This window comes from Podarcis liolepis (assembly GCF_965112155.1).
Source record: "Podarcis liolepis genome assembly, chromosome: 4".
In the NCBI taxonomy this organism is placed as follows: domain Eukaryota; kingdom Metazoa; phylum Chordata; class Lepidosauria; order Squamata; family Lacertidae; genus Podarcis; species Podarcis liolepis.
In genome coordinates, this window is record NC_139558.1 from 780,250 (window position 1) to 794,547 (window position 14,298).

At 42.5% G+C, this 14,298-nt stretch overlaps 2 long non-coding RNA genes across 2 annotated transcripts in view; one reads left to right on the forward strand and one right to left on the reverse strand.

The window, feature by feature from the left end:
• The window catches only part of LOC310706055, a 542,773-nt gene that overhangs the window by 383,058 nt on the left and 145,417 nt on the right, over nucleotides 1-14,298 (forward strand). The gene's annotated exons all lie outside the window — the stretch shown is intronic.
• On the reverse strand, nucleotides 1,637-10,099 carry LOC310706073. The gene is made up of 3 exons (XR_014525639.1): nucleotides 8,620-10,099; nucleotides 2,721-2,824; nucleotides 1,637-1,876 (listed from the first exon to the last, which is right to left on the reverse strand). It is a non-coding gene; the product is annotated as an uncharacterized lncRNA (long non-coding RNA).

Genomic DNA, 14,298 nt, shown 5'->3' on the forward strand with positions numbered 1-14,298 from the left:
GGAGAACACACAGCAAACAGTGAAAAGTGGATGCCGTGTTGTTGATTGGGACTAAAGGTGGGTCTTATTTTTGAAAAAGGTCGAAGGTTTTTGAAGTGTAGGTGGGTTCAGGCATGATCCAAGACCAGATTTCAGCTCAAAATGGATTTATTGTAACATCAGTGGATTTATTGTAACATCAGGAACACAAAGAACAATAATGGCAAACAGGGGCACTCAGCCCAGGATATAAACATCTTAAGGCAGCCCAGGCCTCCCTGCCTGTGATATGTCACCTTATGCTGTGACTGACGAATCACAACACTGGCCCTATCGCAGCAAATCCATTGAAGGGTGTTAGAATCCTTTCTGCCTTTTGTTATGCAGATGAAGTTCCTGAGCTTCAGGAGGCATGAAGGCCGGGACCTGCAAAGTCATGCATGCAGCCTGGCTTCCGCTTACAGTGCCTGCATGCATAACGGCTATTATTCTAAAGAGTCCTAAGTAAGCCTTTTTCTCATGTTTAGCTTCCTCATCAGTTACTGACCCATCTTATACAGTTATTGTGAGGCTCACTGAGTAAAATCTCAAGTACAGCATTTGGGTGATTTAATTATCATAATTTGAAACTACTGTAGAGCTTTTCATCTTCAGAGAACTTTGAGAACATTAGCCAGTTTAATTAATTTCATTTTTGAGATGTTCCTTCTGCATTTCTTCCTCCACTGAACACGGTAGTACAGGCAGTTACAGCTGTATTATAATTCAGAAGTTGTTATGGTAAAGATTTTGACAAGAACAGAGAGTCCCTCATGAAAATAATCAGTGGTGCTAATTACATTGGAGACTAGAAGGCAAGAAATGTTCATTTGTACTTCTGAATATACTGTAGCTCTAAGTTTCGGCACTTGAAGAGTAAGGATCTGACTACATTCAGTTTGTTACCCATGATACAGGATATCATGGGAAGGAAACACAGATCTTCTGGAATTATAATACAAGGTTAAAGTCATGTTAACAGCCAACTGCAAGTGCTCCCAAAATGTACACCCAGAAAATTGGCTCTACTTCCGGGTGGGGCCGGGTTGCGGACAGGCCGCCTAGACTCCCGCCACAGTGTAGGGGCAGTGCAGCGTCACATGTCACACTGGTGGAGACCCTGGCCACGTTCTCAAGTCTTATCTCAACAATGTCCCAGCAATTATTTTTTTTCTGCATTAGCTGTTTAAAATTTCTGTCTAAAATTGGCTGAATTCAATAACTGTGAGACAGGCATGCAAGGAGACTTGGGGCCCACACATATGTCTGGTTGCCCCATGATTTCAAGTCACATGCCTGAGAAGGGCTTTTTTTGTTCCAACACTTTCCCCGTAAAAACTTGTAAACCGCTGAATCAGAACAAATATCAATCAGGTTTTCTGCAGATTTATGTTTATTCTGATTAAGCAGTAAACAGTGGATTTCCCTGAAAGAAAGCAGTGGGACAAAAAAAACCCCAAAACCCTCTTAGGCCCAAGACTCGAAATAACAGGACAAACAAAAATGTGTACGGTCCCTTAGAGCCTTCATGAACTAATAATCAATCTCCTACATGTGCAAAAGTCCAAAAATATTTTGCATTTACAAATTAGTTTGGCTTTTACTTACAAATTGCATTTACAAATTAGTTTGGCTTTTACTTACAAATTGCATTTACAAATTAGTTTGATTTTCAGGAGTTATTATCACTCCTGGAGAATTATTGAATTTCTGAAAAGAAGTTCAGTGAGGTTCAAAATAATGCTTCTTGCTAAAACATGGTAATTCTGTCCTGTGAGAAGCTTTGGTGGTTCGATAAGCTGGGCAAACACAAGATGAAAGTTAGCTCATGGTTACATGCTTGATCTTCTGTTCACACCTGAAATGGTAACAGAATGGAAAGGTGTCTGAGATCAGAAGTGGGGAAATGTTGTAGAAGTATGAAAACTGGAAGCACAGGTTTAGTAGTATTTCAACAAATTTCCTCCAAGTACCCCAATTTTCCAGGGACAGTCCCAGAATTATGAAAGCCAGAAAGTTCCTCTTTCCCTCGCCAGTGCTGCTGCTGAGCTCAGGGAGCGGGATGAGCTGTGACTTGTCCTGAGTGACAGCAGCTGCGAGGGGAGCATCCCGTGGCCTCTCTGTGGCTGCTGGAGTTGGACAAGGGGCTGCTGTGGCCGAGGCCCAGCCCCATGTGCCAAGCTGGCCTTGAGGGGCAGGCAGAGGGCACGGCTGCTCTGGGTGAAAAGAAATGGGAAGTGGAGCAGAGGGCAAGGTAAATTGGTTTTTTTATTATTTAAAAAGTGCTTTGTCAGACTGTGTCTAATCTTGCCCCTTTCTAAAATTTATTTACTGGTGTGTGCTTTTCTTTTTGTAAATCTAGAATAAAATTAAGTAAAATCTGGATTAAGGGGTGTCCCAATGATGTAGTGGTGGAGGAAATGTTTTGTGGTGGGGGACGGACAACAAAAAATGGGGGGTAAAGGAGGGTTAGTTGGAGGCAGGGAGTGAGAAATGTCCCCATTTTCATCTGAGGAATGTTGGAGGGTTTGCTGCTAACTTCTCAAATATTTGAAGCTAGTGTAAAGTAAATCAGAATAAAGTTGCACCAAATCCAAACTCCATTCAACAGCAGGGCTGCTGCTGGCTGGGCTTAGGAATGGGTTTAGGATCTAGCCCACCTCCCCTCCCCAGTCCCAGCCCTAAAGGATTGCTTCCTTAACCTGAGCCTGTTGATTTACAAAGTCTGCTCTCTGCCACTCTGCCTCCTTCCCAGTTCAGCATGTTGACTTTCCACGTGAAGTTATTGGGCTAAATAGGCTACACACTGAAAACAGAAATAAATAATAGATCTCATTTATTGTAAACACTTACTTAATCCTCTTAATAAAGGAATGCTATCAGTGGTTCTTCTTAGCAGCAGTTTATGAGTTTATGTGTTGGCACCATTAACCACACCCTCCCCCCAATTTAATTTGGCATTGGACGTTTTAGGAAATGCTAAAAATGTTTCTTTTTACAGGTTGGGATTTTGACAACCCCGGGGAGGCAATAGTCTCATAATGATTCTTTGCTTTCAGCCACCTTCATTTTTCTCTTTCTTTCTTCTTTATTACTACCAGAAAATGCAGGGCCTTAGAAATACATTTCCCTTGATGCCAACTTATTTATGCCTGCCATAATTATTTGGCTTATTGGAGAAGGGTTTTAAATTTAAATATTTTATAGTGTAGGAACCAGGTGGCATTTTGCTGTTTCCTCTTTCTTGTCTTCCACTCAGATATTTATTTTTTTTTTTTTTATAAAATTTTTATTGGGTTTTCACATTTTAATAGACATACAAACATAAAAACACAACAAAACACGTATAATTTCATAAGCTTACTTTCATTCCCTTCTTGCCTTGACTTCCCCACACCCCCCTTTCCACCTTCCAATTTCCTTAATTGTCTCAGCAAATTATTTTCTCCCGTCTCTTAAATATTATTCTTGTCTTTTCTTAAAGTTTATTACTTTTTCTTGGCCCAGTTTTACTTATTTAACTTTAAACATTAAGTACTTTCTCTAGAGTCGGCCTAAATTCTCTCCCATAAATTCCCTCCTTGAAATGTTAAGCCAAAAATCCTATATTCCCATTCTAAATCTCAGATTATCACTACTCTACTCTCCCCTCCCCCCTTCCCCGGTATCCGTCCCTTCCCAAACCGATGTCCTTAAAGAAAAAAACCATTTTAGCCCGGATTTCTCACATCCGAGGCCCTTAAGCCCCAGTTGGTCTCTCTCCACCAGTTTTGTTGGCAGTCCATTTTGTTGGCCTTCTCTTCTCGAGGGGGTTCTGCCATCCACCCCTCCCCTCTTTCCGAATCAACCAGGAGCAGTTTCTGGCCAGGATCAATCAGTCTCCCATACTCCAACTTAAAGAAGAAGTCCCAATCGTAAATGTCTGTTTTTTTATAATCCAAAATTCGAGTTATTCCAGGGGCTTCTTCCTTTATCTTTCTCTCCTTCTGCAGATTTGTAATCCACTGGTCATCTTCTTTATTTCCCTTGTTTCCAAAGGTTGCAGGCTCTTGGTTGGTTTTTTCCTCTTGCATTTCCTCTCCTCTCTCTTCTTCTTTTTCCCCCAGCTCCAAGATTATCTTTTCTTCTGCAGCTGCAGAGTTTTTTTCCATCCACTTTGTGTCGTCAACAGAGTTGTTTAATTCAAAATTGAAGGTCATCAATTGTTCACTCATGAGAGTACTGTGCTCTTGTAGGATTCCCACAAGACAAAACATTCTTTCTATCTCCGCCCATACTTTCCCTTCTGCAGCCATTGCAATGTCTTTAGTTCCCTCCAGGGGGATTTCCATCAGTTCTTTTCCACCAATCCGTTACTTTGTTGTTCACAGTCACCTTGTTTCCAATCAGTTCACTTTTAATGTATCACTTTTAATCCAAAAAGATATTATTAACACAGTTCCAATCTTTAGTCTCCCGTTTGACAGCTCTTTTGACAGCTGTCAAACTCCTTGTTCTTTTTCCCGGGCTCACACACAGGGCACTTCCCGGGTCTAGGGGGGGGGGTCAACCAAAAAAGACAGACCTCTGAAATTCCTCTCTCTTCCTCTCCAGCGCAAATACTTCTTAATCCAATTTATGAAAGTTATCTATTTGAACACCAGCGTCTTTTCCGACCTAGTGGTCTCTCTTTGCTTTGAGTCTTTTAGTGGGGGGGGGAGTGTGGACTTCCTTTTTAACACGTCCCCCCGATCGTACTTAAATTCGAAGATAAAATCTTTTAGTGCCGAAATTTCCTTCTACTCACGGGTTACATTTCCAATCCAATTTCAGGAAGAAAGATAGCGCTCTTCGGTCCTGGCTCGCGGCTTCGCTCCGCCGAGGTAGCGATGGACTCTCAGCACCACGCCACTCCCCAGTCCACTCCGCAGCCTTTAAAAAGGCTCTTCGCGGGTCGGGGAGGGCGCTTAAGGTGCCCACCGAGTCACCAAGTCCTCAGGCATCCGCGCCTGAGGTTTTAAGGGTCCCCGTGTCGCCGGCACGGCAAGACCCGTCCTCAACGGAGCCGACTCCCTCCGGAGCTCGGAGGGAGTCCGCCATTACCCGTTCGCGCTATCCCGGAAGTCCTCCACTCAGATATTTATTTATATTTATTTATTCTTGGCAAAATGATCATGCCTCTTGGGCACCTGGCAGTCTGCAAGGTCACCATTCTTATTCTTTTCTCATGTTCTTTACCATTAGATATCTTGAATTTCTTTAGATACCTTGAATTTTTAGATACCTTGAATTTCTTTAGTACTAAGTAGATATAGAGAAATATCAATAGATAGATGACTATATCAACTATATCAACTCTGCCTTTTTCCCTGACAGGACTCAATTCTTCCTTGATGAAGATCCAAGCAAGGAGGGGCTTCTGCAAGTGTCTCGCCTGCTTGACCAAATCCTCTTGGCACCTCTGCCCACAACAGACTTATGGCTTCAGGGTTGGGTTTGTTGGGTTTATTGCACTGTTCTATTCATCCTCCTTGCCTACCTCTTCTCTGTCTGTCTATCACATCCTGTCTATCACATCTTGATCAAAATATTGCAAGTCCTTGGGGCCAGCCAGATAAAACTGTCCTAGAGACTATCAGTAGCCATCTGAAAATGCATGTTCTTATGTCAGTGGGATTCCTCTTCTTTGAGGACCCAAGGCTGTAGATGTTTTAGACAAGATAATTTCTGCTGAATTCTCAGAATACTGATGATCTCAGAATAACCTTTTCCACATCTATATTCAGACAAGAAGAACAACACTTCTAAGCAAAAGTGAGTAACTCAAGCAAAATCAATGAAACTATCCAAATGAAGAGCAGGAAGCTTCAACAACAGCATTTTGTAGGTTTATTATACAACCCAGACAGGGATTTATACTAAACGTCTGACAGCCTGGAGACAATGTGTGTGACACAGGGCTCCACAAAGTAGAGCAAGCAACAGAAAGTGCCAGTAGAATGACAGCACACTGACCAGAATAGCATTAAGCAGCTCTTAGGCCATTTTGATAAGATTATACAATTTTTCTGCAAGGACTCATTTAAAAACACAGGATTTAGCACTGTTGCCATATCATAAAACTGAATGGCTGCACACAAAATACAGAGCAAGGCTAGGCAATGGAGTCAGGTAACCTGCCACCAAAAAGGTAACAAACACAGCAAGTGAAAGATTGAAGTCCATAGAAGGTTATGTTGCTATGCTTTTTTGTTTCTCCCAGTGTGAAATAAAGAACAGCACATTCTGACGAGAGGGGGGAGAGAGAAACATGTGCATTGAATCTTAAACATTATGTCTCTGTAGTATACTTGCCATTTCAAGGAAGGGTGCTGGTGGGTTGGTTTTTTTAAGTGAGGGGGGCATGACTGATCTTGTAAAGGAAATAGCCAGAAAGTGTAAAAATAAAACCAGTAACTACTTTGCAGGATTCAGATAGCTGGACTGAGATCAGAATTATGTATACTCTGTACAAGTGTTATGCATTCTAGATAATAACTGTACTGGTAGTTTTACTAAAAAAATACCCCCCCAAAAAAAGAAAAAAGGAGCTCAAATTTTGCACCATGAAAACTACTGCTGAGCCAAGAGTCAAATGGAACCTCAGCTTTCATTTTTTAAAAATTTTCTAGCTATTGCAGAATGCTATATAAAAAACAGAATTACGGGCCCTGTTGTCCTAGACCACTCCTACCTTTCAGTGATTTCACTATTGTACGAAGGCATAGCAAAGACTGACATCTAGGAAAAGAGATCTAGCCAATTTAAGGAAATAAAAGGTTGAAGTGACAACCCATTGCTTAACCTTTTAGTTGTTAAGTATAATTATTCAATTCACACTGAAATGGGAATTGCCTACATTTAGAAAAGGCTACAAGCTTAAAGCTAAAGAAGTGTTCTCTGAGCTGATCTGAGTTGAAAACTTATTGTTCTCAAGTCGCTCCGGTGTAGATGTTAAGGTTTCGGAAGCGTGGTTGCTGGACATCTTTGTTCTCAGACTGTGAGAGGAAGGATGTAAACGACTCTCGAGGATCTGCATTCCCTAAGGCCAGTGGAGGTTGGTATGCAGGCAGTTGGGAGAGACAGACCTCTGCTTCTAGGACTGTTGGAATTGTTTCATATTTTGCAAGATGCTGAGCCTATGTCATATGTTATGGAACTGTTTGGATGTATCATTTGGTGTTCCTGTTCTGTTATGAAGAAAGTTCTGTAAGTAAAGTTTTTGAATGTCTTATGGGTCTGGACAATGCTTCATTTCCAAAAGGAGTAAGTTTTCATGTATCGAGTCACTTCAAGATGTGCAATATTAATATCTGCAATATTAGTTTGGTCTTTCCTTAGGGAGAAGGCAATTCCTGCCCACTAGGAAAATAATCACTGTCACATACGTATGCAGGATTTTAGTGCAGCTATGACTGGGCAGTTGTCCATCTACTCAGAAGCAAAATGTAGCAGCAGAGACCTTTCTTAGATCTAACTTCATACAAAAAAAAAAAAAGTTCTCTTCCATTTGAGTTTTTTAAAAAATATTTTAAAATCTACTGGGCAAAGGCATATAAAGTCCATTGGACCGTAGCTGAGAAGGTGTGAGTTATGCAAAGTAACCCACTGTTGTTGTACCTAGTTTGCTGAGTGGAGGGAGTTGCTGGAGACAACCTTGAAGTGATGTTGTCCTGATGTGTTTGGGGTATTTTTGGCAGGGGGTGAGATGTAAACATACAGTGGGGGCTGTAAAATTGACTGTAGCAGTTGTACAATTAAGAGCTGCAGAGGGTGAAGAGAGCCCAGGAAAGAATTGGGGATTTCAATGGCAGTGGAAGGCATTGTTTAGATGCCAGGTCTGTCTATAGATGCTGGACTGCAGATCTACTGCGAAACAACAGAGGAATAAACCTCAAATACCAGTTTCTCAGTGTCCAGATCTCCCCAGACCTTGTTGCTGCTTAGTAATCAGATCTACAATAAATTATGACCTTTTCTGTGCTACTAGTATATTTATTTTGCCTATTTACTTTGTCACCCGACTGCAGGAAAAAATCCTGCAGGAAGCCTGGAAAATCCCTTCACACGAGTATTTCCTAAATGCTCTATAGAATGCATTTCAGGAATAAGTTCCTTTGTGAAGCATTTTAAAATAGTCTATTTATTCTGGTATCCAAAGGACTGTGCATCTATTTTCTTTTACCTCAACACTGTCTTCAGTAACTTCCATTATATTCCCTCTTCCTATTTCCAGTCTCTGAATTTATTAGCTACATAACCAATCACTAACACATAGGCAGTGCCAGGAATGCAAATCCTACAGATTCTTTTCTTCGATTTTTAAAGAGCCTCAGGACAGTCAGCTGGATGCATCTAGCCAATTATTCTTTCTTGAGGTTTTCAGAAATTGTAATAATTCTATTTATTACCTGTCCTTAAAATGAAAACATTGTTCAGGGTTTTGTTTTGTTTTTTTTTGAAATGCTGCGCTCCACAGTAAAGGAGACAAAAAACTTAATGACATCATGAATTTCACGTTAAACAAAAAGGCAAGATAACTTTCCCCCTCTATTCCACACCAGGAACACATAACCAATAAACCTGTGTACTGGAGTAAACTTATTGAAATAGATGATTGATTGAAGTTTTGTGTTGCTTTGCTTTGTTGGTGGTGTTCCCAAAATGACCTATATAACCACCAGTTCTTCCCCTCTCAATATGAACTGAAGACGGGGGGGGGGGGGGATGGTGACATCATCAACCAAGATGGTTACTTAAATTGCCGCTGAGCTTCTTCCTGAGAACAATAACCAGCACAAACTGAGACAATGATGAGTAAGTATTTAAAAAATACCCCCCCCCCCCGTTAGGTGATGAGCTTTAGGAAGCCTGGATTGCTAAAAGGGACCTTAGATTTGTGGATTTCACTACCTTCGAAAGAATCTCCCTCAGGCACAGGCCAAGCACTAGCACAAGCACTAGCAGGCCCCAAAATGGTTGCCAAGGCTTCCAAAAATGACAAAGCAGAAGCAGGGAAACTGATAGGCCTTGAAAATGCACAAGGCCTAGTAGCCCTAATCAGGAAGGAATTATCCCAAGACTGGGCAAAAGCACTCCTCCCACTGAGGGAAGACATTGCTAAATTAACTGAGACTGTGAATGATGTTAAAACTACAGCTAACACAGCAATGGAATAAGCTTGAAAAATAAAACATATATTTGGACTCTGAAACGCGTGCAAGCAGACCTTAGAATTCAACTGGAAGACTCTCAAGATCGGGAAAGGAGACTTAACTTGAGGGCCAGGGGCCTACCTGAAAATTTTGGAGACTCAGATCTAAAAGTGGCCTTCCTCATGTGGATTCAAGAATTATTTCCTGACTGCAAAATCAGTGCAGAAAATATAGAACGCATACACAGAGCCCTGAGACCAAAACCTAAAAAACGGGAACCCCCCAGAGATGTGATTGTCCGCTTTAACACGTTCTTGGTGAAAAATGATTTAATGCAACGTTTCAGAAAACTGGAAAAAATAGAACATGAGGACTCTGTTATAGCTATCTTCCAAGACCTTTCTCCTGGGACCTTGCAGCGACGTCGTGAATTCAAAGCATACATCACATCGCTTCGCAATGCAGGGATAAAATACAAATGGGGATTCCCCTTTAAGCTGATCATCACTCATAATGGAATAACCAAGGTAGCAGCCTCGCATGTAGAAGCTAAAAAATTATTGAAACAGCCCAATGTACAGATTGAAGACATGACAACAGAAGGAAAGCCCCGATGAAGAGACAGAAAAAGACCCCTTTGGATGGCAACAACAAGGGGGGAAGACAGTGAAGAAAATTAAAGGGGGGGGGGGGAAACCCAATGCAGAAGAAAAATGGACAGAGAATCCCACAAGATGGCTTCTGCTCTTTGTGAGATAGTTTTGTCTTAGTTTTTATGACATGCTTTGTAACTTTACTATCATAGAATGTTCCGGGGAGGGGGGGGGAGCGGTGATTTTGGTCATACCCTATTGTTAAAACTACTGAAAGAGTAGAATTTACTACTCTGTGTGTACCACAATGGTTCCAACAGTAGGAGGATATTTTCTTGTTGTAGGTGGGAGGGGAAAGGGGGGAGGGGAAGTTTGGGGTTTGTTCTCCATCCAGCTGTTAAACTATTGCAAGTTGCCAACAATTGCCTTTTAGATATAATGTTTTCCATGCACTCCTATGACGTACTAATCATCCTAGAGCAAGTATGGATAATTTAAAAATAATCACATGGAATGTTAATGGACTGGGGTCACCCATAAAAAGGAGACAGGTTTGGAAGGAATTAAGAAAAGGGAGATTGGACTTGATTCTGGTCCAGGAGACTCACCAGAGGAGGTGGGGGGCTACAATGAGTACGTCTCCCCTCCCTGGACAAGATGAGTTTACTGGCTATTTTTATAAAACATTTTCTGAACGAGGTCCCATTCTTGCTGAAATTATTTACAGATACAAAGAATCATGGCCTGATGCCTGGAACTTGGAAAAACACACACATTGTAGTGCTACCAAAACCAAATAAAGACTTGGAATTGGTTGAGTCCTATCTCATTAGTAAATGAGGCCTATCTCATCAATAAATGTTGATTTAAAATTACTTACAAACATTATTACACACAGGTTAGCGATGATTGTACCAAATTATATACATTCGGATCAGACAGGTTTTATTAGGCAAAGGTCAATAGGCAAAGGTCAAGACTCTAGGAGTCTTGGTTGACCACAAACTTTACATGAGCCAACAGTGCGACGCGGCAGCTAAAAAAGCCAATGAAATTCTGGGCTGCATCAATAGGAGTATAGAATCTAGATCAAGGGAAGTAATAGTGCCACTGTATTCTGCTCTGGTCAGACCTCACCTGGAGTACTGTGTCCAGTTCTGGGCACTACAATTCAAGAAGGACACTGACAAACTGGAACATGTCCAGAGGAGGGCAACCAAAATGGTCAAAGGCCTGGAAACGCTGCCTTATGAGGAACGGCTAAGGGAGCTGGGCATGTTTAGCCTGGAGAAGAGGAGGTTAATGGGTGATATGATAGCCATGTTCAAATATATAAAAGGATGTCACATAGAGGAGGGAGAAAGGTTGTTTTCTGCTGCTCCAGAGAAGCGGACATGGAGCAATGGATCCAAACTACAAGAAAGAAGATTCCACCTAAACATTAGGAAGAACTTCCTGACAGTAAGAGCTGTTCGACAGTGGAATTTGCTGCCAAGGAGTGTGGTGGAGTCTCCTTCTTTGGAGGTCTTTAAGCAGAGGCTTGACAACCATATGTCAGGAGTGCTCTGATGGTGTTTCCTGCTTGGCAGGGGGTTGGACTCGATGGCCCTTGTGGTCTCTTCCAACTCTATGATTCTATGATTCTATGATTCTATGATTCTATGATTCTACCCCAATTAGGAGGATCCACAGTGCAATATACTGGGGATCAAACCAACCGGCACCGACAGCCATCCTTACATTAGATGCAACGAAGGCATTTGACCGTCTTGAATGGAATTTTCTTTTTGAAACCTTGCAAGGTTTTGGCATGGGAGCCCCATTCATTGCACTGCTGACTACCTTATATCAGGATTGTACCACAAATATTTTGATAAATGGTATACACTCTGAGCCTATATTGATGGGCCGGGGCGCAAAGCAGGGCTGCCCATTGTCGCCCCTGCTTTTTGCCCTGGCCATGGACCCCTTGGCTCTAGCACTTAGGGGAGAACCTGAGGTGTCTGGAATACAATTTAATGGGCAGAGTCCTCTGGTGAACATGTTCGCAGATGATTTCACCCTAGAAGAAATCTCCCTGCAGTAATGAAAATTCTTGATGCTTACGGAAAGGTCTCTGGTTTTTGTGTTAACTATAGCAAATCAGACCTGCTATGCATTCATATGCCACCTGAAGTACAACTACAATTTCAGCACTCCACTGGAATAAAACTTTGCCAGAAATATTTTAAATATTTAGGAGTTATTATCCCCAGTAACATTCACAAAATTAATTTTCCAAATTGTGAAAGTTCCTGGGGATAATAACTCCTAAATATTTAAAAATTGAAAACTTGGAGCAAGGGTACGTCTGGCACTGTCTGAAGTCACTCTCACAAGCCGGACATATCTGTTTGATAAAATAATTAGATTTGGACAATAAACAGACATAGTCTGGACCGAAGAAGATTGAGAAAAAATCTGCAGAATTAAACAGTCCCTGGTTTTTAAGCTCGGACTTCAAAGAGATTCTCATCATGGCCTTTGGATTACAGAGGTGTTTGGTAAGTCTTTTTTCTCTTCTTAACATCTACAGTTTTATTGGTTGTTTTATTGGTTCTGTATAGTTTGTGCTTTGTTTTTAAGGGGTGGGTTCAGGGCTGCCTGGGAGTGGTGACTCGGAAACTACAACTAATCCAGAATGCGGCAGCTAGACTGGTGACTGGGGGCGGCCGCCGAGACCACATAACACCGGTCTTGAAAGACCTACATTGGCTCCCAGTACGTTTCCGAGCACAATTCAAAGTGTTGGTGTTGACCTTTAAAGCCCTAAACGGCTTCGGCCCAGTATACCTGAAGGAGCGTCTCCACCCCCATCGTTCTGCCCGGACACTGAGGTCCAGCGCCGAGGGCCTTCTGGCGGTTCCCTCATTGCGAGAAGCGAAGCTACAGGGAACCAGGCAGAGGGCCTTTTCGGTGGTGGCGCCCGCCCTGTGGAATGCCCTCCCATCGGATGTCAAGGTGATGGACAACTACCTGACATTCAGAAAACATCTTAAGGCGGCCCTATTCAGGGAAGCTTTTAATGTATGATATTTTAGTGTTTTTTGGTTTCTGTGGAAGCCGCCCAGAGTGGCTGGGGAAACCCAGCCAGATGGGCGGGGTACAAATAATAAATTATTATTATTAATAATAATTATTATTACAGTTGGTTTTCTATGCCAAGCCTCATTAAGAAACCCTTTTTTTTTAAAGAGTACAGATGGACTTCTAGTATTCTAGTATTAAGTATTCAACTGCGCAGCTTTACTCAAATTTGAAGGACGTGCTAAACATAAAAGAACAAACAAGATGGCATTTGTTAATATGATGCAGCACGGAAAGATGAGAATTCCTTTTTCGAGGGAAGTAGGAAATATTTGCTGGCTGACATTGTAATGTTTTGAGATAACAATTTGGGATAACATCACTTCTGGTTCAGCGTGATCTCGTCGCAAGCGGGGAGTTTTCCTAGCGGAGAATCCTGTGTTTTTCAGAGAAAAATAGGGGTTCCACAGGGTGCCGTGGTCCCCTGAAAAGTACCTGGAGGGTGTCCAGATACACTGGTTCCCGCAGAGCTGAAAACGCGGACCTCCCGGCCGTCAGGTAACTCCCGTTAGGGAGCGAAGAGCACAGCGGGGGGCTAAGCAGGCTGAGGGGAAGCCATAGCTATCTCCGGAAAATGAAGCCCCAAGCTTGCAGGGCGAGCGCTGGATTCTCAAAAGAAAGAAATTTGACCCTAAAAAATCTAAAAGAATTCGATTTGTATCAAAGGAAGGACTCAGAAAAAAAGGGAAGTCAAAAGAGCTCAGCTGTCATCTGGAATCAGCTCAGACGCAGCGATACAAGCAAAGCTGGATAAAAGAGTGAGTGTCGCTAGCGGCTAAAGTTTCTCCCTTCTGACTTTTTAACTATCTAAGAAGGTACAAAGTAACTTGAAGAGGGAAAAGTCAGAAGGGGGGGCAAAGGGACTAATATATTGTTATTTTAAGCTCTCTTTGTAACGGTGAGACGAAAGTAGAGGATTGAAAGTACTTTGGTTTCGGGGACTTCCGGGTTAGCGCGATCGGCTAATGGCGGATTCCCTCCAAGCTCCAGAGGGAATCTGCTCGACAGGGGCTTGGTCTTGCCGCGCCGGCGACGCGGGGACCCTTAAAAACCACAGGCGCGGATGCCCGTGGACGTGGTGACTCGGCGGGCACCATTAGCGCCCTCCCGATCCGCGAAGGAGCCTTTTTAAAGGCTACGGAACGGGTGACGGGGAGCGGCGTGGTGCTGTGAGTCTTCTGCTTTCCCTGCCGAGCGAAGCCGCATGCCATTTGTCGGAGAGCGCTGATTTCTTCCTTTTAAAATTTGGACTTAAAATCAAGAACAACAACCCGTGAGGAATTTGGAATTTGGACTAAAACTATTTTCTTTGTGGATTTGGCACAAGCGGGGGAGGTGCAAAGAGGAAGTCCGTCTCCCCCCCATTGTAAACAGTTTAAAGCAAGGAC